At 40.5% G+C, this 22516-nt stretch overlaps 1 protein-coding gene and 1 long non-coding RNA gene across 2 annotated transcripts in view; one reads left to right on the top strand and one right to left on the bottom strand.

The window, feature by feature from the left end:
- Nucleotides 1-22516, bottom strand: part of LOC138974345 (uncharacterized) — a 436114-nt gene that overhangs the window by 246868 nt on the left and 166730 nt on the right. The gene's annotated exons all lie outside the window — the stretch shown is intronic.
- Nucleotides 15766-20235, top strand: LOC138974192 (uncharacterized). Its single transcript, XR_011458340.1, has 2 exons — nucleotides 15766-17106; nucleotides 18780-20235. It is a non-coding gene; the product is annotated as an uncharacterized lncRNA (long non-coding RNA).

Here is a 22516-nt window from a genome sequence, read left to right as displayed (position 1 = left end):
AAAAGGACAGAGCCCACAAGAAACAAAAGTATTTGTACACAGACAGATGAAAGCACAGGTGGGGCTATCCCCACTGGAGACTCTATGGGGTCTCCTGGTGAGGTTTGCTTCACCGCCCCAACTGGAGACCCTGTGGGGGCTCCTGGTGAGGTTCGCTTCACCACCCCAATTGAGGACCCTATGGGGTCTCCTGGTGAGGTTCGCTTCACCACCCCAACCCAGAAGCCCGTTCACAGGGCAACTCACAGGAAGGGGGCCGTCGAGGTTGTGGAGGTAGTGGACCTTACTAAATCCACACCACGAACACCTCCGGACAAGGGAAAAGTTACTCTGCCCCAAAGATCGCCTCGCACCCCAAAAATGGAGAGAAATCCCATCACATTATACAATCATTTTGGGAGTTTATCCGACGAAGAGGGTATGGAGGCAGAAACTTCTTAAAACTAAACAAACATAGCCAATTTTATTCAATGGAATTGTAGAGGGGTCCAAGCTAACTATGAAGAATTATGTCTACTTTTACACAAATTTCATCCTGTTGCTACAGCATTACAGGAAACAATGCTGAAACCAAACAAAGATTTTAATGTATCTGGATACAATGTTTTTAGAAACCATTCAGACAATAACACGTCTGGGGGAGTTGCTCTTTTGATTAAGAAAAGTGTACTTTGTAGTGAGATCAACCTATGTACAAACATTCAAGCTGTCGCAGCACGAGTGACATTAGATAAAACCATCACTCTCTGCAGTGTATATCTGTCACCATCAAAATGTTACACGAAGCACGATCTTGAAAATCTTATTGATCAGCTTCCAGCTCCCTTTGTTTTAATGGGAGATTTTAACGCTCATTCCCCTTTATGGGGCAGCAACTCTCTAAGTACGAGAGGACGAATTCTAGAAGATTTTTTAGACAATCGTAATCTATGCGTTTTAAACGATGGAGTACCAACCTATCTCCATCCAGCAACAGGATGCAAGTCCATACTAGATCTAGTTATTTGCGACACCTCTCTTGTTCTAGACTTTGAATTTAAAGTCTATGATGACACATGTGGTAGCGATCATTTCCCTATCTTGATGTCTCAAATAGATGGATTGGAAGAAGCTTCCCCCCAGAGATGGAACCTGAACAAGGCAAACTGGCTGTCTTTTACTGCCGAATGTTCTGTCCAACTCACAGAAGACACTGTCTTTGATGGAAGTGACGACCCATCATCTATTTTTACAAACACTCTACAAGACATTGCCACTGAGTACATCCCAAAAACATCTTCAAACAACCGCATTAAAGTGCCATGGTTTAATAAAGAATGCCAAGAAGCCCGATCTGAGCGAAAGAGAAGTCTACACAGGTTCTACAGATGCCCGACCCTTAGCAAGAAGTTGACTTTCTTCAGATTTCGCGCTAAGAGTCGCACTGTCATAAAACATTCTAAAAGAACATCCTGGAGGTCTTTTTGCTCAAACTTAAACTCTAAGGTATCATCAAGTAAAGTTTGGAATGCTATTCGTAAAATCAAAGGGAAAAAAGGATCTGCATCAATTAACCACCTTGTGGTAAATGGATCCCTTATAACCCAAAAGAATGAAGTAGCAAACGTTCTGGCTTCAACAATGGAAAAAAACTCATCAACAGAAAATTACTGCACAGATTTTCAAAAAATCAAAGCCACCCAAGAACGTAAACCCATAAACTTCTCATCTCAGAATGAGGAGAACTACAACAAGTTGTTCAGTATAACTGAACTCAAACAAGCCTTACAAAAATGCAACAACTCAGCAACGGGGCTGGACGGAATACATTATCAGTTCCTCACACACCTACCAGAAAGTTGTCTTCTGGTCTTGCTGAAGGTTTTTAACCACATATGGGAGAGTGGATCCTTTCCACCTTCATGGCAAGAAGCGATGATTGTCCCCATTCCAAAACCAGGTAAAGATCATACAAACCCCAGCAACTACCGTCCGATAGCCTTGACCAGCTGTCTGTGTAAAACCATGGAGCGATTGGTCAACGCTAGGATGGTGTGGTACCTAGAAAAACAAAACCTTTTAAGTGATGTGCAATGTGGCTTCCGAAAGGGACACAGCACCACTGATCATTTGGTACGTTTTGAGACCTTCGTTCGAGAGGCCTTTGCGAGATCTGAACATGTACTAGCTATATTTTTTGATCTCGAGAAGGCTTACGACACGACCTGGAAACACGGTATTTTAGCTGATTTGCATGAAATGGGTTTTCGTGGACGTCTCCCTGTTTTTGTGGAAGGATTTCTAAGTAATCGATTGTTTACAGTACGGGTTGGTCCCAACCTATCAGAGTTCTGTCAACAAGAGATGGGTGTTCCTCAAGGAAGCATTCTATCACCCATGTTGTTCAACATCAAAATCAATAACATAATAAAGGCAGTACTGAAAGGATCCGAGTCATCCTTGTTTGTTGATGACTTTGCACTTTGTGTGCGTGGCAAATCCCTACATAGAGTGGAAAGGCAGCTTCAATTATGTATAGACAAGGTGCAAAAATGGGTAACGGAGAACGGTTTCAAATTTTCCACCAGCAAAACTGTCTGTATGCATCTTTGCAAACAAAGGGGAGCCATGCCAGAACCCTCTCTGGTCCTGAATGGTAATCCTGTCAAGGTTGTTGAAGAATTTAAATTCCTAGGACTGACCTTTGACCGTCGATTAACATTCCTTAAACATATCCAGTATCTAAGAACATCATGTCTGAAAGCTCTGGATGTATTGAAAGTGGTTTCTCATACGGACTGGGGTGCTGACCGCACAGTCCTACTCAGACTTTACCGTGCTTTAATCCGATCCAAGTTGGACTATGGTTGTGTCGTCTATGGTGGAGCCGCAAAATCCAACCTAAGGCTATTAGACACAATACACCACCAGGGTATACGTCTTTGTCTGGGAGCTTTCAGGACGTCTCCAGTACAGTCCTTATATTTTGAGGCCAAAGAACCCTCTCTGAGGCTGCGACGCCTGAAACTCACCCTAAATTATGTGTTGAAACTGAAAGCTATGCCTACAAATCCAGCCTACCAATGCGTATTTCAACCACAATGCTCTGAATTTTTTGAAAGTCACCCAAATGATCGAGCACCTCTGTCTTCTCGGATTCAGTCACATCTGGCCGAATCAAAGATAAAACTCGATCATGTTAGTGAAAATCGATGGACAGAAACACCACCATGGACATTGCCAGATCCAGTTGTTCGACTCGATCTGACAAGGTTAAAGAAGTCAGAGACAAATGATTTGATTTTTAAACAGTGTTTTAGCCAGTTCTGTACCGAGTTTCCTTCCCATCAACGAATATACACTGATGGGTCCAAAGCTGAAAGTAAAGTGGCATCAGCTTCTGTCATAGGTCCTAATCTCGATAGGGCCTTTTCGGCCCGTCTTCCGGATGACAGTTCTGTATTTTCTGCAGAGTTGAAAGCTTTACAGCTAGCTCTGAAACAGGTATATCAGTCAAAAAAGAAAGACTTCCTGATTCTGTCGGATTCCCTATCGGCTCTTACCGCCGTGAAGAGAATTCAGCTAGATCACCCACTGTTGGTCGAAATCCAAGAGCTACATGCATCTCTGATTGAAGAAGGCAAAAGGATTGTGTTTGCATGGGTGCCATCCCATGTTGGAATTAGAGGCAACTCTGCAGCTGATCAAGCTGCTAAAGAAGCCAGAGAAAGACTCATCACTGACAAACACACAAAGCATTCAGATTTCAGAACTCGCACCAACATGTACATAAAGTACCTATGGCAGAGTGAATGGGACGAATGTGAAGAAAATAAACTTCATAAGATCGTTCCCCAGCTGTCGGACAGCCTACCCCAATGTCGCCTCAACAGGAAAGAAGAGACAGTTCTCTGTCGCTTACACATTGGGCACAGTCACATTACACATTCGTATCTGCTGAAAGGTGAAGATCCACCATACTGTTTTGGATGTGACGAACCATGGACATTAGAACATGTTCTCACAAAATGTGTAGACGTTCAAGAATTTCGAGACAAACACTACAATGCGGAAACACTGAAGGTTTTATTCCGGGATGTTCCCCCGGACAAGATTTTTAACTTTTTAAAAGAGATCAAGATTTTTTACAAGATTTAAAGTACCAGAAGTGAAAATTATTAATTTTTAGAACCTTCTTTTACAGTGATAGATTTGAATGTAAATAGTCTGAAACGTAGAACTTGCCATATGAAGGGAAAAGAAAATAACTGCATCGGTCTCGAATAGCAGCTAGCATCTGCTGAAGAGACATTAAACCCCAAAAACCAACCAACCAACGCGCATACATGTAAGTACAGTTTATTTTCTAGGTTTGGTATCGTAGATAATTTTTTTGGAATGCAATGTGACAAACATGTATTGATACAGTTTGTTGTATAATTTTGCAAGTGAATATTTGTTTATTGGCTGCATGTTTCACTAAAACGCAGTAAAATAAAAACTTTTTCGTTGCTTTTGTTGTTTCCTTTGATTGCAGCCAAATGACTGAAAATTAAGTGGAAGACACTTTGAGATATAAGGAATCGGATAGGCCATGACACGAGAAGGTGTAGAAATCTGCTTGCAGACAGCTTTAACATGACATCACATATTGATATATTTTTTAAGTTTTTGCATATTACCCCATTTTTGAGGTCACGTTTTAACTTTGGTTAAGTGTTTGCCCACAACTGACATTAGATTACATTTAAACATTTTACATTATTTTTCTAGCACATGTTCATGTTAGTCTGCGCCATCCATTGATCACAGAACATCCACATAGGAAGAAAAGGTGTTTGACTACTGAAATAAAAATGTTTAGAGAAATGTAGAAAGAGGTGAACAAAATGCAAGATGATTTGGTATGGAATTTAGTTGTATACGTGAATGAGGTGTGAAACGTATGCAGAAAGGAAGATGTTTATTTGCGATGAAAGAAAATAGATATAATAACTTCATACTGTAGTAAAAAAACAAAACAAAACAAAAACAACCAGTAATCAGCCAATCAATTTCAAATGTTCATTCAACAGTAACCATATACATTCGACAATGGTCCTCTGTAAATAAAAATTAAAAACAAATCTGCTTGGACAGAATTGTTGTTATTTTTGGGAATAAGAAAATATCAACTATCTTCAGATGCATCCTCTTGCACAAAAAGAATGCAAGTTAAGGAGTTACGTCCATATGCGTAAAAAGTTAAGATGAATATATGGATCAACAATTACCTCCCCTACTTGCATTATATTTGGGCAAAGCTATAGGAATAGTGTAATGATATTTTAAAATAATTGTCACATTGCCTTAAACATTTGGATTTTGACATGGAGTATTTTACGTAATGTGTACATTTTAGACATGGCAACTGAAGGAAAAAAAAGTGGAGAAAAAAAACCTAACATTTTGTGGGACAAATTTTGTAAGTTGGGTGACGAAACCATGTAAACTTTTCCTTCACAACAGACAAAATTAAGAGGTTTTTCTTTTAACAAACACAAAGAAATATGTCTTTACCTTCGAACAAGCACAGAAAGTATGTGTTTTTGTTCATAAGACCATACATTTTGTTGTTGTGGAGATATGGATTCAACTGCAGAAAATGTGAAACTTTGCTAACAATTCCCATACCTGACATTTTAAAAGTCTAAAAAGTGCCTCCCACTAGCTTGTCACCAAATAAACAAAGTAGGTTGTAACAAAATTGCAGATTAATAAAAAAAATAGTTCAATCAATAGTATATGTCACACCTGACATTAAACTAGTAATTTCCATCACTATCCTTTTCAGGCATTAAAAATAGTTCAAAGCAGCTATAGCCCCACATGGAAGTAAGAGGCTCATTCACAAGCTAGTTAAAAGCTTTTCATTCTTTTTGTTTTTCTCAAAAGAAAGTTCATAGTATGACAACAGTATTCACAGCAGGCAGTTTTAAATCACGCAAGGGTCATTCTCAAGGTGTGTTCACGAAATACATTGTAATTTTAAACAGAGACAATTATCAGTTCACGCTTGAAGATGATTTTACTGACCAAGTTTTTCCCCATATATTTCATAACCCTGCAGGTGAAAATGGGAATACCAGCACAGAATGACTGTCAGTGAACATTTAATACCAACACTTCAAACTACATCACTCATCATAAAACAGAAGCTGTGACTTGGATTTAAATGAAAATCAAAAAGTGGAAAAACTCATACTCTGATAATTGTTGTCCAAGTGTTTCAAACTACATCACTCATCATAAAACAGAAGCTGTGACTTGGATTTAAATAAAAATCAACACGCGGAAAAACTCATACTCTGATAATTGTTGTCTAAGTGTTTGTGTGGTTAAAAAAACAAACGTACCTGATCCTGAATAAAATCAGAGCAACCCATATGATCATTAAAATGTAACCATTCACTGGTCCATAGGTATACTCTTTTCAAAAAGGAGATGGGTATGGAAGAGGCAGTGCTTCTGTTAGTGATTCAAAGTGCCAGACATCCCATCCTAGTGCTGTGAAATGGATATAAATTATATATATATTCAATATTTCATGGAAGCTTACTAATATTTGCATGCAAACATACTGTGACAGTACTAATACAGTAAAAGCATTATTGAGGGTGAACAGCCTGCTTTACTTGGTTTCAGTGAGGAGTAACAATACTAACAATAACAATAACATGCCTAAGTTGTGAAATGTAAGTACTTAACCCCCCCCCCCCCCCGGACACTGGCAAAATTCCAGCAGAATGTCCCCCACCTTCGCTGACGATTATCCACAGTTTATACAGGAAGTGTGCAGGTAGGTTGTTATGGGGGCGAGGACGCCCCCATTCTATACGGATAGTTTAGAGGTTGACCATGGGCAGCGCCATTTTGTTGTGAAATACGTCATCAGTTTGTGTACACAGGAAGTTGTGACATCCGTCACCCTATGGGAGGGGTGAAGGCAACATTGTTCATCTGTAGAAAGTTGTGAAATCCGTCACCCTATGGGAGGGGTGACGTCAAAATTGGTCATCACAGAGTTTGTGTAACACAGGAAGTTGTGAAATACGTCACCCTATGGGAGGGGTGACGTCAAAATTGTTCAACAAAAACATGATATGTCGCATTGTGCAGGGTCAACTGCAACAAACTCAAACCGAGCCATTCATACCTAGCTGTATTTGAGAGACTTATATACCCGACATTTTTATTTCTTATTTTTAGCACAGGTGTAGGAAAAATCATGAACCAAAATGTTATTTATTTTCTAATTTAACATTTTTTTTACAAATATGACCATGGTCTTTTAAACATACAGTGACATTAAACATTGTTATGTTAAAAAAAAGAAAAAAGAAATAAAGCTTTTGTGCACAAATCAGAAAATACATTGTACATTTTACCTACAGGCCAAACAGTGTCTGTTGGCGGCAGAGGGCCCAGCAAGTTGCTATTTTTAGATCGATTAAAAGTTGTCAAGAACAGGCGCTTACATTTGGATGTGTCCACTGATAGTAGGTTTGGTTGTGATCAATCAGAATGATGTAGGAATAAAAATGTATGACAGTTTGGTATGATGACATGTAATTCAAATATGCTGAAATGTAATATTATACATGATATAATATTATTATGGCTGTTGCCATGACCATGAACCCCAAGAAAGGTTTAATGTTATGTAAAATCAAAATACCAAAATCAAGCACCTACTAATCTGGTCTTATCTACGGTGCGGCTTGGACCAAAAAAGGATGGACACGCAACTCGCTCAGCCAGCCAGCGCTGCGAGACTTACAGCGGCCAACTTCGCCGCGGCGCGCTCATTGGCTAAGTATTGAACTTGCGTCAAGGCCGATGCGCGTACATTCCCAGAATGTTTACTTTCGGTTAGATTCTTCGACAGCATTCGCAGAGGTGACTGCCGTATTGTGTACCGCAGTCAGAAGTAATTTATTACTTTTGGGAGTTTAGTAACGTGATATCAGTTTTCAATTGTTCGTTCACTTATATTGCTTTCAGATTTAACACACAAGAAACAGTAGCACGGTTTTCGTTGCGAAAATGTGCATTGGCAGTGCTACGCGATCGAATTGTGTATTATGTGCACGCGGTGTTCTTCTCAGGAAAAGACCGAAGCGACATGTGACGTCAGTCGTTCAGCCCGCGAGCGGTGGGATGGGGGGGTTCACATGGTTTGTTTGTTTCAGAACCACACCCATATACACACATTTCACATGTAAACCATTTGTCCGCCCCCTGTCGATATTTATCGACTAAGTTCCTTGTCTCCTCTGTGTCGGTTTTACCTCCGCGGTGTAGACGAAAAACTTTTCCACTTCTGCCACAGGGCGAAAAGTCTCGTTTTGGCACTTTAACTTGGCATATAACATCAAACATCACGTTAATCAACTGAATTGTGTGGCATTATACCTATGCGATTCATGTCACATTAGAAAAACTGCCGTAACGCAATAAAATTCCTGAGATGTTAGTATTATGCATGACACGGTAAAACATCGAGTTTTGGTGTCTGCGTTTTGGACGTTTTCGCTGGGATTACGGAGGGCTATTCACATCGTGTTAAACAAGTTGTCGCAGTGAGCAAAACACCAGATAACGTCTGGAATTATGACAAGTTATTGCAGTGACTTAAACTCGAAGTTAGCTGTTGGTTTTGATGTGTTTCACTGCGTTTTCGTCTTGCTTTTCTTTCATAATGTTGTTGCTGTTGTTGTTACTGTTGGGAGCTATACATCACATTTTTGTTCCCCAAAAAATTTATTCTTGATTAATATCAGGACGCAAACCATCCCCTTTACTTCACACACACACACACACACACACACACACACACACACACACACACACACACACACACACACACACCGTGACACACACACACACAATCTACTCCTCAGTTTGCAGCGTGGCTTCGACAGCGAGTTTGCCCGTACCCAAGGGGAGTAACTCGACATAATAACTCAGCGCGCGGTCTACAGTAAATAGAAATCACCCGCTAGGACAGTGGTACACGCGCACTCAAGTTAACCTCTGCTTTGACCTGTGGCTGTGTGCCAAGAGAGAGCAGAACACACACGCCGTAGACCAAATAAATAGGTGCTTGATTTTGGTATTTTGATTTTACATAACATTAAACCTTTCTTGGGGTTCATGGTCATGGCAACAGCCATAATAATATTATATCATGTATAATATTACATTTCAGCATATGTGAATTACATGTCATCATAACAAACTGTCATACATTTTTATTCCTCATCATTCTGACTGATCACAACCAAACCTACTATCAGTGGACACATCCAAATGCAAGCGCCTGTTCTTGACAAATTGCCACAGTGACTGATCTAAAAATATAGGTCCTTTGCCGCCACGGACACTGTTTGGCCTGTAGGTAAAATGTACAATGTATTTTCTGATTTGTGCACAAAAGCTTTTTTTCTTTTTTTCTTTTTTTTAACATAACAATGTTTAATGTTACTGTATGTTTGAAAGACCATGGTCACATTTGTAAAACAAATGTTAAATTAAAAAATAAATAACATTTTGGTTCATGATTTTTTCCTACACCTGTGCTAAAACTAAGAAGTAAAAATGTCGGTATATAAGTCACTCAAATACTTCAAAGTATGAATGGTTAGAGTTTGTTGCGGTTGACCCTGCACAGTTCGACCTACGATGTTTTTGTTGAACAATTTTGTCAAAAAAAAAACACAAAAAAAAGTAAGGGCAGTAACTCAAGACGTAAATGTGGCAGTGTCCCATAGGCAACCGCAGAGTTATCCTGTCCATAGGCAAGCGCTTACTTGATCCCAATTACTAGGCGTCTCCGGACGCCTAGAACAACAACAACAACAACACACACACACACACACACACACACACACCCTTCCCTCTCTCCTCGCCTCCAACCCATTCTCCATGCAGACACCAATTTCTGTCCCTCCTTTCCGCCCATCAAATAAAAAGCGCCCAACACCGGCTTGCATCCCTGATCCGTTTCAGAGCTGGCAGCAAAACTGATGCTCGTGGTCGGTAGTGTGTCGATGTGTGCGCACTAGAGAGAACGCACCGATACGCTCGCTCTGTTCTCAATGATGCTGTGAGACAAAAGCAAATCTGAGGTAAGTCTTTCTCGTCATTAACATTGCGCTGTGTCATTCCTATGTCATCAATATGCTTTCAGGCATTTCTGGCATTTGTCAAAACTCCTGCGGCACGTTCTTGAGATAGCAAGATGAAGATTGTGCCAGGTTGCACGTTTTGGCATCATTTCTTCGCCCTCACCTGAGTAATGATCAATGGGTCCTATTAATTAGTCGTGTTTCAGGTCAAAGAAGTAGGGACGAACGGCTAGCCGTTAAAGGCACAGTCCAGTTTCCGTTAAAAGGATCTGCCAGACTGTTGCATGGGAATTAGACTCTTCCCACATGGACACATGTTTCCAGTGAAAAGTGAGAATTTTATGAACTGATTTATTTCGCTAATCGACACTTATATCCATTCTGAAATTAATTCATTACAAATTCCTACCCTGCATAGAAAGCATCGTGGGTTTTGCGTGTAGATTTTTTTTTAGAAATAATGTTGACAATTTCATGATCTCATTCATACCTGGCTTTATTCCTTGATTCTTGTAAGTATTTTCTGCTATTTTCATATTTTCTCTGTCATGGTTTTTATTTAAGCATTTCTTGCAATCATCGATTTGTTTTGGTTTCGATGTTTTCATTTTAGTATTTTGCATAACTGTCATGTTTTAGTACTTCTTGCAATTTTCGTCAGTTTTATGCCGCACGTGGTCTTTTTTTTATTTTGTTATAGCATTTCTGGTTTATGTCATCTTCTCTCTTTTATGGTTTTGATTTTTGCATTTCTTGCAATTTTCGCCTGTCTGAGTTTTGGTTTTCATTAAATATCATTTCTTGCTATTATTATCTTCTGTCTTTCTCGATTTCGATTTTTGTATGTCTTACGATTTTTTTGTCTATTCTGTGTCGTGGTTTTGATTTGAGCTTGTCTTGTTTTTTTTCGTCTTTTCTTTTACGTGGGTTTGATTTTAGCATGACTTGTCATTCTCATACTTTTTTCTAGTCAGCTTTTGCCTGCTTCCAAACGTGGAGCAAATCGATAATCAATCAGTTCCGTTGTCAATTGCGGCTATTGGATTTTGGTGGTCGCTTTATTTTTGTATGTCTTTCCCTTACGTGTATGCTTGTTGTTTCTTTGCTTGCTTCGTGTTTTTTTGGGTTGTTTCTTTCCTCGGCTTTTTTGTCATTCCCTTCACCCTTCCCCTCTCTCTATGTCTTATATTACAAGATACAAGATACAAGATATTTATTCACCAATTTTGCAAAAGGATTTCATCTTGGCACGGCACGGTAAAAATAAAATAAAAACCAACCAGACACATATGCAGACACACATCACCATGCATGCATACATACGTACATTACACTGTCATGCACACACAGACACAACTCACACACACACACACACACACACACACACACACACACACACACACACACACACACAATTGTTACCCTTTACCAATCCCGGCCTGTAAATAACTCTTTTTCTTTTGCTTCCTTAACTTTTTACGAACCGTCACATTCTCAGTTCTTTTCTGCAATGGGAGAAACTCCGTAGCTATAGTGATTCCTGTCTTTAAAACGGAAAATTTGAATTTGTTGAGACAATCGTAATCGCGATGATTGCCATTTTGAGGAAGAGGTAGCTATATCTGTCTATTACAGTTGTTCTTCTGAAAACAGTCAGTGCTGGTTTTGGATTGAACGATCGATCAATGAAGATCGAACTCATCGCATATTCTTGGCAGGTGTTTTATTACTCGACAAGGGTGTTGTATGCCGTGACAACCGCTTATAACTCAGCAGTGTTTGGCAACTTCTTCAGAACAATACGTTATATTGATAAATGATTTGTTTTGAAAGTACAGATGTTAATCAAGTACGCCGCCCATCTGGTACAATAAAAGAGATAGAAGTATAAAAAAAAAAAAAATGAAAATGGAACTCATCGCAGTGGCTGTTAGCGCAGGTGGAATATCTGCCAAGGTAAATGCGAGCAGCAGACATCGTGCTATCTCCCTGGCAGTCTGTCAGTCTCACGGCTGCTCCATGCACGGAGACTGATGATCTGCTGTGGTTCAGTGGAAGCCCCCTTTATAAGACCCCCACCGGGATCCTTTCGGACATCTTGCGTTTTTCAGAAGAAATGATCTTAGATGTAATGTCCTCTGTGACTGCACCCCCAATTTAAAAAAAAAATCTACTTTTCAAGACCTGATATTCTCAGATCCGTGTAAAATTAATCCCTTAACAGCAAATTCTTACTCTGGATGCAGTCCAGATGTTGATTTTTGGTATGTGTCCAAGGGAGAGATTTTTTTTATATCATGTAAAAGCCTAGCCAGATACGAGGTGAACCTATATATATTTCTCGGGGAAAGACTGTGCCCTCAAGATCTGACGTAATATGTGGGCTTAGGCTGTGGGTTATATATATACCAGGTATATTATTTTGCACTTGGTTTTATTGTGATTATGTGCGTCTTTTCTTTTTCTTTTATTTTCTTTTTTTTTGGGGGGAGGGGGGGGTACTTTTTGTGCTTCAAAGTGACCTGTCTGTCTGTCTGTCTGTCTACAACAGTCTCTGGTTCTGTGATGATTATCCGCAAAGGCTGATTGTTCTAGGCGTCCCCGATTCCTTCTGTGTTTGGTTAGCAAGAATTGCCTGTCTCACGATCCATTTGCATGTCAGTTACTCAGTTACGTTGTTTTTCTTGATACTCCTGCCTTACCCCCCCCCCCCCCCACCCTCTCCCCGCCCCTTCCTTATCTTTGCTGCTCCCCACTCTTGTGTACGTGTCTGGACTGAGCGTTCTGTCCCTTGTTTCTGGGTCTGTCTGACTGTCTCTCTCACTCTCTGATTCTGACTCTCTTTCTCTGTCTGTCTGTCTGTCTCTCTTTCTCTCTGTCTGTCTGTCTGTCTGTCTGTCTCTCTTTCTCTCTCTCTCTCGCTCTGTCTCTCTTTCTCTCTCGATCTCTCTCTCTCTCTCTCTCTCTCTCTCTCTCTCTCTCTCTCTCTCTCTCTCTCTCTCTCTCTCTCTCTCTCTCTCTCTCAGAGCCAACAGCAATAACAAATGTCATTGACAGTGTATCCCGGTGTAAATTGTGCAAGTTCTGCTATAGCTTCCTTTGCTCTTTGTGATTATTCCTTCTGCCTTTCGACACCATTAACTACATCTTGATGATGCACGTTTTCACTTCCAAGTGTAATGCATTTCGTGTACATGTACTTAAACGCTAGGCCCACACACAAACACTGAAACATTCAATCATTCCTAGAACGGCACACGTCGACACAAGTGCACGATAAAAAAAAACCTGGGTGAAAAGGTAAACGTGTGCAAAAAGAAACAACAACAAAATAAAAAAATAACCAGATAAAAAACAGCCGGATGTTTGGATGAAAAACGCCACAAAATAGTGCAATAAAGACCAGCATCAGTAATGAAACTGCTAAAACGTCACATGTTTCAATCATCCATCATCGTGGTTGGTCCTCCCACAGTGCGATAAACTGGATTTTTTTCAGGAGGTAGGATTCAGTAGAAACCCTGAGAGTCAAACTGAAATGGCTTATTTGCATCCTCGAACCCCGAATTAGAGAGGTTTCAAGAAGCACAGTTGTCGCAGAGCAGAGACAGTGAAAGCCAATCTGATAATCATCGCTCCACGGCTATCGCTAGTTGTCTCTCTGACCGGACGCTAAAGTCCTACGCGAATCTATCAAACCAATAATACAGAGTTATCTCCCATATGTTGTTCGCGAGCAGTGTTCGCGAGACGAAAATGATTGCAGATTGGCCGACTTCGACAATGATCTCTGTTCTGTTCTTCACAGTCGGATAAAGACATCGTTCTAAGGTCAAAACAAGTCGAAATTTTGGGACTGCTGCCGGAAGGAGACCGTAATATATGGTTGCATCACTATCAACTGGTTACAGAAAAAATCGTCTGTTCCAGCGAGCGCCGAAACCAAACGGTTGATTATCACGTGACACTTTTGCCATATTTAGAGTTGTTTGCACAGTAAATACAGCCGCGAAAAATAGCTCGCTTGAAACTGTCATTCCTTTGCAATTTAAAAATTACACCACACCATGAAAAATCATTATTGACGATCGCGAATCTGTTTACATCCATCCTCCGGCACGGTTGGCCTAGTGGTAAGGCGTCCGCCCCGTGATCAGGAGGTCGTGGGTTCGAACCCCGGCCGGGTCATACCTAAGACTTTAAAATTGGCAATCTAGTGGCTGCTCCGCCTGGCGTCTGGCATTATGGGGTTAGTGCTACGACTGGTTGGTCCAGTGTCAGAATAATGTGACTGGGTGAGACATGAAGCCTGTGCTGCGACTTCTGTCTTGTTATATGTCAAAGCTGCACCGCCCTGATATGGCCCTTCGTGGTCGGCTGGGCGTTAAGCAAACAAACAATCAAACTGCTTACATCCATAACACATTACGAAAATATCTAAATATGTAAAAAATCGATTTCCTCGCCAGACAAGGAAAACCAAGGCATCCTGTCAGGGATAGAAATGAGACCCGAAGGGAAGTAACTCATTTTTGACCCGAGTTCAGGATGAGTGAAAGCATGATGTGGCTGCGCATATTATAACCAGCATCAACAATCTGTTTGACAGACTTGATGTGAAAAAAGGGTTCTGGCGGCAGACAGAAACAAGTGAAGCTAGATCACAAAGTAAGCATTTTGAAGTTTAAATTATAAAGGAGAGTAATTGCCGAGAACAGCATGCCAGTCTATTCAAGTCATGAATTAACCTACGTATGCTGATGTCAAGCCTGTCCTTAGCTGAGCGAAGTCGACTACGGGAAGTATACTTCGCGAAGCTGGCCACACAAAGCTTTTAGCACTGAGTTTTCGGTAAAAAGACTTTGCGAAGTCGTCGGGAGTAGTCAAGGGTTTTTGAACTTTCGTCCTCTGACAACCGTAGTGCTCAGAATCTCTCCTATTAACGAATAAACTTAACGATGACACATGAGAAATACAACACTAAATGACGGAACAAAGCGTCTCGTGTGGCTGTCGGTTTTCCCTTGAGAAGGCAGCCAGAACTGTACACTGTCTGGGCGACAGAGCCATCTTTGGAACGCGGGTTGTGCGTTTCAAATGAGCGAACGAATACAACTCTTGAACTGCGGGGAGATTTGATTCGCGTTCACTCATACATCAAAGTCACGGACATGGGAACGGAGGGGGAAGGAGGATAGACTGTGGATGTTGATGGGGGCAGTATGGCCATCATAGATGTGGTCTTCAAAAAATCACTCTGATTGATAAAGAGTGGTGACCCCTTTTTAGATCGCAAAAAAAATCTGAAAAAATCAAGTCATAAAATGAAGGGACCCTTAAAATGGAGACAAATTTACTGAGATTACGAACAGTTTGGTCCCAGAAAATGGGGAACTTTTAAATGGGTGTGGGGCGTGGTGGTGGTGGTTGTGGTGGGGGGGGAGGGGGTTGGTGGTCTTAAAAAGGGAGTTCCACCGTAAACACATTTTCAACACCTGCAACTATTAATCTATCGGTCTCTCTCGTAATAGGCATCAAAATACTCCATAACGTTAGTAGTGTCTACTTTTCTTGGGTGCAGTCTCTAAAACGCACTTGGTAAGAAAGACCTAAATTCCATTTCATGCAGTTTACCGAAACTACGGTTTATGTGAGAGTGCGCATGCGCTAGGCTAGCCATACCCGTATGTGTTATGGCGGCCATGGGCAGCATGTGGGAATTTTCGGCATAAAAAACTTCATTTTCATCCGGAAATCGACGTAACCTGTTGTGTTTTGTGTGTGAAATTGTTTGTTTCTGCTGGACAAAGTAAGTGCTTTATCCTTTATCGTGCCGAGTTCGAAAAAACCGCGAGTCGCGATGACAGAGAAACAAGTAGAGTTGGAACTCGATTCGGACTCAGAATTGAATGACTTGATCCACGCACCCGACACGGGTGGAAAGGAAAAACCACAAACAGTCACTCTACCAATCTCGGATTGGGAAAAGATGAAGAGTCAAAATGAGAAAATTTTGAAGTTTCTAACTATGGTGGTAGACAAAGATGGCGACTCGCCCCAAACGAAACAATCGAAAAAGAGAAAACGTGAAGTCAGTGATGACGAACAATCTGTGGAGACTGGGGATGATTTCGATCACCTTCTTGAAGAAATGTGTAAAACTCAAGCATCAGAATCTCGACCCGAGGCTGAACTGAGCGACCCCAATGAGAGTGAAATTATGAATGAACTGGAGCAAGATTTTGACATTTCTGAGACTCTTGGTGATGAAGTTGCAGATCGAATTGCAAAACTTGTATCAGTGATGGCAAAGGGTCAGATGACCGAAGAAAAGATGAAGCAAAAAGAAAGAGAGTTTAAACGCCCAAAGAACATTGAGACAGGCGTCCCAAAAGTGAATCCCGAAATCTGGGGTTTGATGGAACACAGTGCCAAAACGTATGACTTAAAATCACAACGTCAACAGAAGTTATTGTACACGGCCAACAATGCTCTTGTTGTGGCCTGGGATGTGTCCCTAAAAATGGGGGTTGCCAATGAGGAACAAAAAAAAGCTGATCAAAACAATTGCTGAGGCAAGTGGGCTGATACTGAAAACAGCGTATGACATGTCACTGGACAGAAGAGCAAAAATACTGTCTGGACAAAATGTGAACAAGAAATACAGAAAACTGGCATCTTCAAACATACCAGTCACTCAGTGGCTATTTGGGGATGATCTCAAGTCAGCGTGTGCTGATATTGACTGTACAACCAAACTTGGACTTGCCTTTACTCAATCAAGTAGAGGGCAAAAATATTTCCCATCCCGTCAGTATGCACCAAAAAACTCCGAATGGAGAGGAAGAGGAAGGTGGAACTGGAAGAGAGGAGCTCAGTTCAGGGGGAGAGGGAGAAGTCAAGGGAGACCATTCTTCTCCGGCACGACAAGCAGGCAAGCAGAGTAGACAACAAAGAGGTATGTGAAATAAAGAATGCCACATTTGAAGCAGGTAAACTGAAACATTTTGTTCATAATTGGAAGAAATTGACATCTGATTCCTTTATTCTAGATATGGTACAGGGAACAGAAATTCCTTTGAGTGAAGACATTGAGAAGGTGCAAACTCAGCATGAGGCCAAAAATCAAGTTCCTGGTCACTTATTTCAGATAATGGATGCAGAAGTAGAACATCTATTGAGTATGCATGTCATTGAGCCATCAAAACCAGAAGAAAATGAGGTGGTTTCACCTATTTTTCTTGTTGAAAAGCCAGATGGGTCACATCGGCTTATTTTGAACTTGAAAAGATTCAATGAATCCGTTGAGTACGAACATTTTAAAATGGATAACTTGTCAACTGCTACACAAATGATGACTAAAGACTGTTATATGGCCTCAGTTGATCTTAGACACGCTTACTATTCAGTTCCTGTCAAACATCAGTTCAGAAAATTTCTAAAATTCAGATGGCGTGAACAAATGTTTCAGTATACATGCTTTCCAAATGGTTTGAGTAACTGTCCAAGGTACTTCACAAAGCTGCTAAAACCAGTGTATGCAAAGTTGAGGGCACAAGGTTTTCTGTCTACCTCATACATTGATGATTGTTATTTACAGGCAGACACAGTTGAAGAATGTGAAGTGAATGTCAGTGAGACAGTAAAACTCTTTGAATCTCTTGGTTTCACAATACATGATGACAAATCTGTTCTCAATCCAAGCAAACGGTTAAAATACCTTGGGTTTTGGTTGAATTCTGAAGATATGACTGTATCACTTCCAGAGCAAAAAAGGCAGAATATAAAGGCAGCCTGTTACAGACTCAAGGGAAAGAAAAGAATCAGAATCAGAGAACTGGCTCAAGTCATTGGAATGTTGGTTGCCACTTTTCCTGCTAATAGGTGGGGACCTCTGTATTTCAGACAGTTAGAAAAAGACAAGTCTGATGCCCTTAAAGTAGCAAAAGGAAATTTTGAGTCTTTAGCTAATCTATCTGACAATGCTTGTTCAGAGTTAGACTGGTGGATTGAGAACATTGATGAGTCATACCATACAGTGCAAAATGCATGCCATGACATAACAATCCAGACTGATGCTTCTTCTACAGGAGGTTGGTGCGCAGTGTGTGGAGACCTGAAAACAGGGGGACGATGGTCAATGAATGAAAGAGCTTTTCATATAAATGTGCTTGAATTACTGGCAATAGAATATGCACTGAAAAGTTTCAAAGCAAAACTCACAGGGAGACATGTCTTGGTGTTATCAGATAACACTTGTGCTATTGCCTACATAAAGAATATGGGAGGATCACATTCACATGAATGTAATGCGTTGGCAAAAAGAATCTGGATTTGGTGTAAAGATAATTTGATTTGGTTATCTGCTACACATATTCCTGGGAAATGTAACACTGAAGCAGATATGCAGTCACGTCAGTTCAATGACCGTACAGAATGGAAACTGAATGATGTTGTATTTCATAGGCTTAAAGAGACACTGCTGAATCCAGAAATTGATCTCTTTGCCTCAAGGTTGAATTTTCAGGTAAAACCTTTCATGTCATGGGGACATGATCCAGAAGCGTATGCAGTCGATGCATTTGAACACAACTGGTCAAAATGGCTGATATATGCATTTCCTCCTTTCAGTCTGATTCAAAGGGTGCTGATGCAGTGGAGGAGAGACCGGGCAGACGGCATGCTGATTGTTCCCCTGTGGCCAACAGCGGTGTGGTTTCCCCAGCTTCTGCGGTTGCTAGTCCAGGAACCTGTGATTCTTCCGAAAGGGAAACGTCTTCTGACTTTACCACACAGCAATGCAGCACATCCACTTCAGAGAAAACTACGTCTCCTGGCTTGTGTCTTATCAGGCAATCTCTCGAGACACGAGGCCTTCATGGAAAGACTCAAAGCATCATCTGTGCTTCATGGAGAAGTACAACCAAGAAACAATATGCCTGTTATCTTGCGAGATGGCGATCCTTTTGTGCTCAACGGTCAAGTGATCCCTTGCGTCCCTCTGTAAATCTAGTGTTAAGTTTTCTCACTGATCTCTTTGAAGCTGGATTAGGTTACAGTGCAATTAATACTGCCAGAAGTGCACTTTCTTCAGTTATTTTGATGTCAGATAAATCTACGATTGGTACTCATCCTTTGGTTGTGAGATTTTTGAAGGGAGTTTTTGAACTCAGGACACCAATGCCAAGGCATTCCAAGATATGGGATGTTGGTGATGTTTTGAAATACTTTAAGACTCTTCCAGACAATGCTCAGCTTTCATTGAAAGACATAACGCTGAAAGTATCGGCTTTACTTTTGTTGGCATCTGCTCAAAGGGTGCAAACGCTTCATTTGATGAACCTAGAATCTGTTTGTTTTTTAGAGAATAAATGTGTTATTTACATGTCAGAAAAGTTGAAACACACAAGACCTGGCTATCATCAGCAAAATTTAGATTTACCAGTATATACTGTGGATGAGCAAGTTTGTGTAGTCAAGTGCTTGAAAGAATACATTGAACGCACAAAGAAACTGAGAGTTGATCAGAGCGGTAAACTGTTGTTGTGTTACAAACCGCCTCATGAACCAGCATCAAGGGACACAATTTCTCGCTGGTTACGGACAGTATTAGCGAGAGCTGGATTGTCAAGTTATACACCACACAGCTTCAGATGTGCAGCGTCATCAGCAATGAAGAGGTCAGGTGTACCTCTTGGTGATATTCTCAAAGCAGCTGGTTGGACCAATGCAAAAACATTCAAACAATTCTATGACAAACCATTGCAGAGTCAGATGAAAAAGAACACAATCTTGAATTACTATGGAAAGAAAAGTGTGTAGACAAGTACTGTTGTGAAAGAAAACTTTATTGATGCAAAAAAGCATTGATGAATTTATTATTTGATGCACAAATGTCACAGAAAAAGGGTGAAATAATGTGTACAGTTGTAAAAGAAAACTTTCTTGATGCAGAAAGCATTAATGGTTTTGTTTTTTGATAAAAAAGTGTCATTGATTTGAAATGTGCAGTAGATTGTTTCGAGTATTCTGAATATACTCATACCTCTGCTACTTTTAGAATTAATAAAGTTATCAGAACAAGAAACATTTATCTTCTAAAATGTGAGTGAATCAATGAATGTTGAAATGGAAGTTTGACAACAACAACTTTGAAGTCTCACATAAACCGTAGTTTCGGTAAACTGCATGAAATGGAATTCAAAACATAAACGAGTACTTACCAAGTCGAAGTTTGTGTAGAATTCCATGATGCAGTTTACAGGAACGGAGGGATATGTGCCCTCCCTCAATAAAACCCACCCTCTGTTTACAACTTAACTTTTGTTGTTGTAAAACTTTGTAGATCATCAAAGATATGGTTTACGCTTTGATGATCTATGCTGTAAAATATGGCTAGCCTAGCGCATGCGCACTCTCACATATCCCTCCGTTCCTGTAAACTGCATCATGGAATTCTACACAAACTTCGACTTGGTAAGTACTCGTTTATGTTTTGAATTATGATGCCATGTATGTGTAACGTCCTTAGTTGTTGAAAAACATGTTGCGTATGAGCAGAAAGTCAGATTTTAAAAACGCTGTATCCGTTGTGACAATTGTACATTGCACGCCTGAATATAACACTTGATTTGGGTCAGTTGTCTCCAAGCCTGAGAAAAAGACTTTATTCGGTCTAATGTCTCCCCGCATGAGAATGACACTTAATTTGGGCCATAGTCTCCTAGCCTGAGAATGTTTTGTTTTTTGCTTTGTGAGTTTGTCGTCCCAAAGACAGATTGTAAGAAAAGACCTAGCCTTAAATCTGTATCCTTATAAAATAAAGTTCAGTCTCAGTCTCAGAATGACATTTCATGTGGGCCATTGTCTCCCAATCTGAGAGTAAGTGTTAATGTGGGCCATTAATTGTCTCCCAATCTGAGAATAAGTCTTAATGTGGGCCATTGTCTCCCAATCTGAGAATAAGTCTTGATGTGTGCCATTGTCTCCCAATCTGAGAATGAGTCTTAATTTGGACCATTGTCTCCCAATCTGAGAATGAGTCTTAATGTGGGCCATTGTCTCCCAATCTGAGAATGAGTCTTAATGTGGGCCATTGTCTCCCAATCTGAGAATGAGTCTTAATGTGGGCTAATGTCTCCCCGCCTGAGAATAGTTGGGTCATTGCATCCCGCCTCAGCTGGTCCCAGATTGCAATAGCGGTTGTAGGGACGTTATTAAAAAACAAGTCGCGTAAGGCGAAAATACAATATTTAGTCAAGTAGCTGTCGAACTCACAGAATGAAACTGAACGCAACGCAACGCAGCAAGACCGTATACTCGTAGCATCGTCACTCCACCGCCCGTGGCAAAGGCAGTGCCCGTGGAATTGACAAGAAGAGCGGGGTATTCGTTGCGCTGAGAAGGATAGCACGCTTTTCTGTACCTCTCTTCGTTTTAACTTTCTGAGCGTGTTTTTAATCCAAACATATCATATCTATATATTTTTGGAATCAGGAACCGACAAGGAATAAGATGAAAGTGTTTTTAAATTGATTTCGGAGAAAAAAAATTTGATAATAATTTTTATATATTTAATTTTCAGAGCTTGTTTTTAATCCGAATATAACATATTTATATGTTTTTGGAATCAGCAAATGATGGAGAATAAGATAAACGTAAATTTGGATCGTTTTATAAATTTTTATTTTTTTTTACAATTTTCCGATTTTTGAGTCACTTGAGAAAAAGTGACTCTATGTAATCGGTCAGTGTTAGTCTGTCCGGCCGGCCGTCCGGCCGGCCGTCCGTAGACACCACCTTAACGTTGGACCTTTCTCGGAAACTATCAAAGCGATCGGGCTCATATTTTGTTTAGTCGTGACCTCCAATGACCTCTACACTTTAACGATGGTTTCGTTGACCTTTGACCTTTTTCAAGGTCACAGGTCAGCGTCAAAGGAAAAATTAGACATTTTATATCTTTGACAAAGTTCATCGGATGTGATTGAAACTTTGTAGGATTATTCTTTACATCAAAGTATTTACATCTGTAGCCTTTTACGAACGTTATCAGAAAAACAAGGGAGATAACTAGCCTTTTCTGTTCGGCAACACACAACTTAACGTTGGGCTTTTCTCGGAAACTATAAAAGTGACCGGGCTCAAATTTTACGTGAACGTGACTCATTGTGTTGTGAATAGCAATTTCTTCCTGTCCATCTGATGCCTCATATAATATTCAGAACTGCGAAAGTGACTCGATCGAGCGTTTGCTCTTCTTGTTAATGACTAAAGTCATTAATTAATTTTTAAGCCACCAAGCTGAAATGCAATACCGAAGTCCGGGCTTCGTCGAAGATTACTTGACCAAAATTTCAACCAATTTG

Source organism: Littorina saxatilis, linkage group LG1, assembly GCF_037325665.1.
Source record: "Littorina saxatilis isolate snail1 linkage group LG1, US_GU_Lsax_2.0, whole genome shotgun sequence".
Taxonomy (NCBI): Eukaryota; Metazoa; Mollusca; class Gastropoda; order Littorinimorpha; family Littorinidae; genus Littorina; species Littorina saxatilis.
This window is presented reverse-complemented; position numbering and strand designations above follow the sequence as displayed.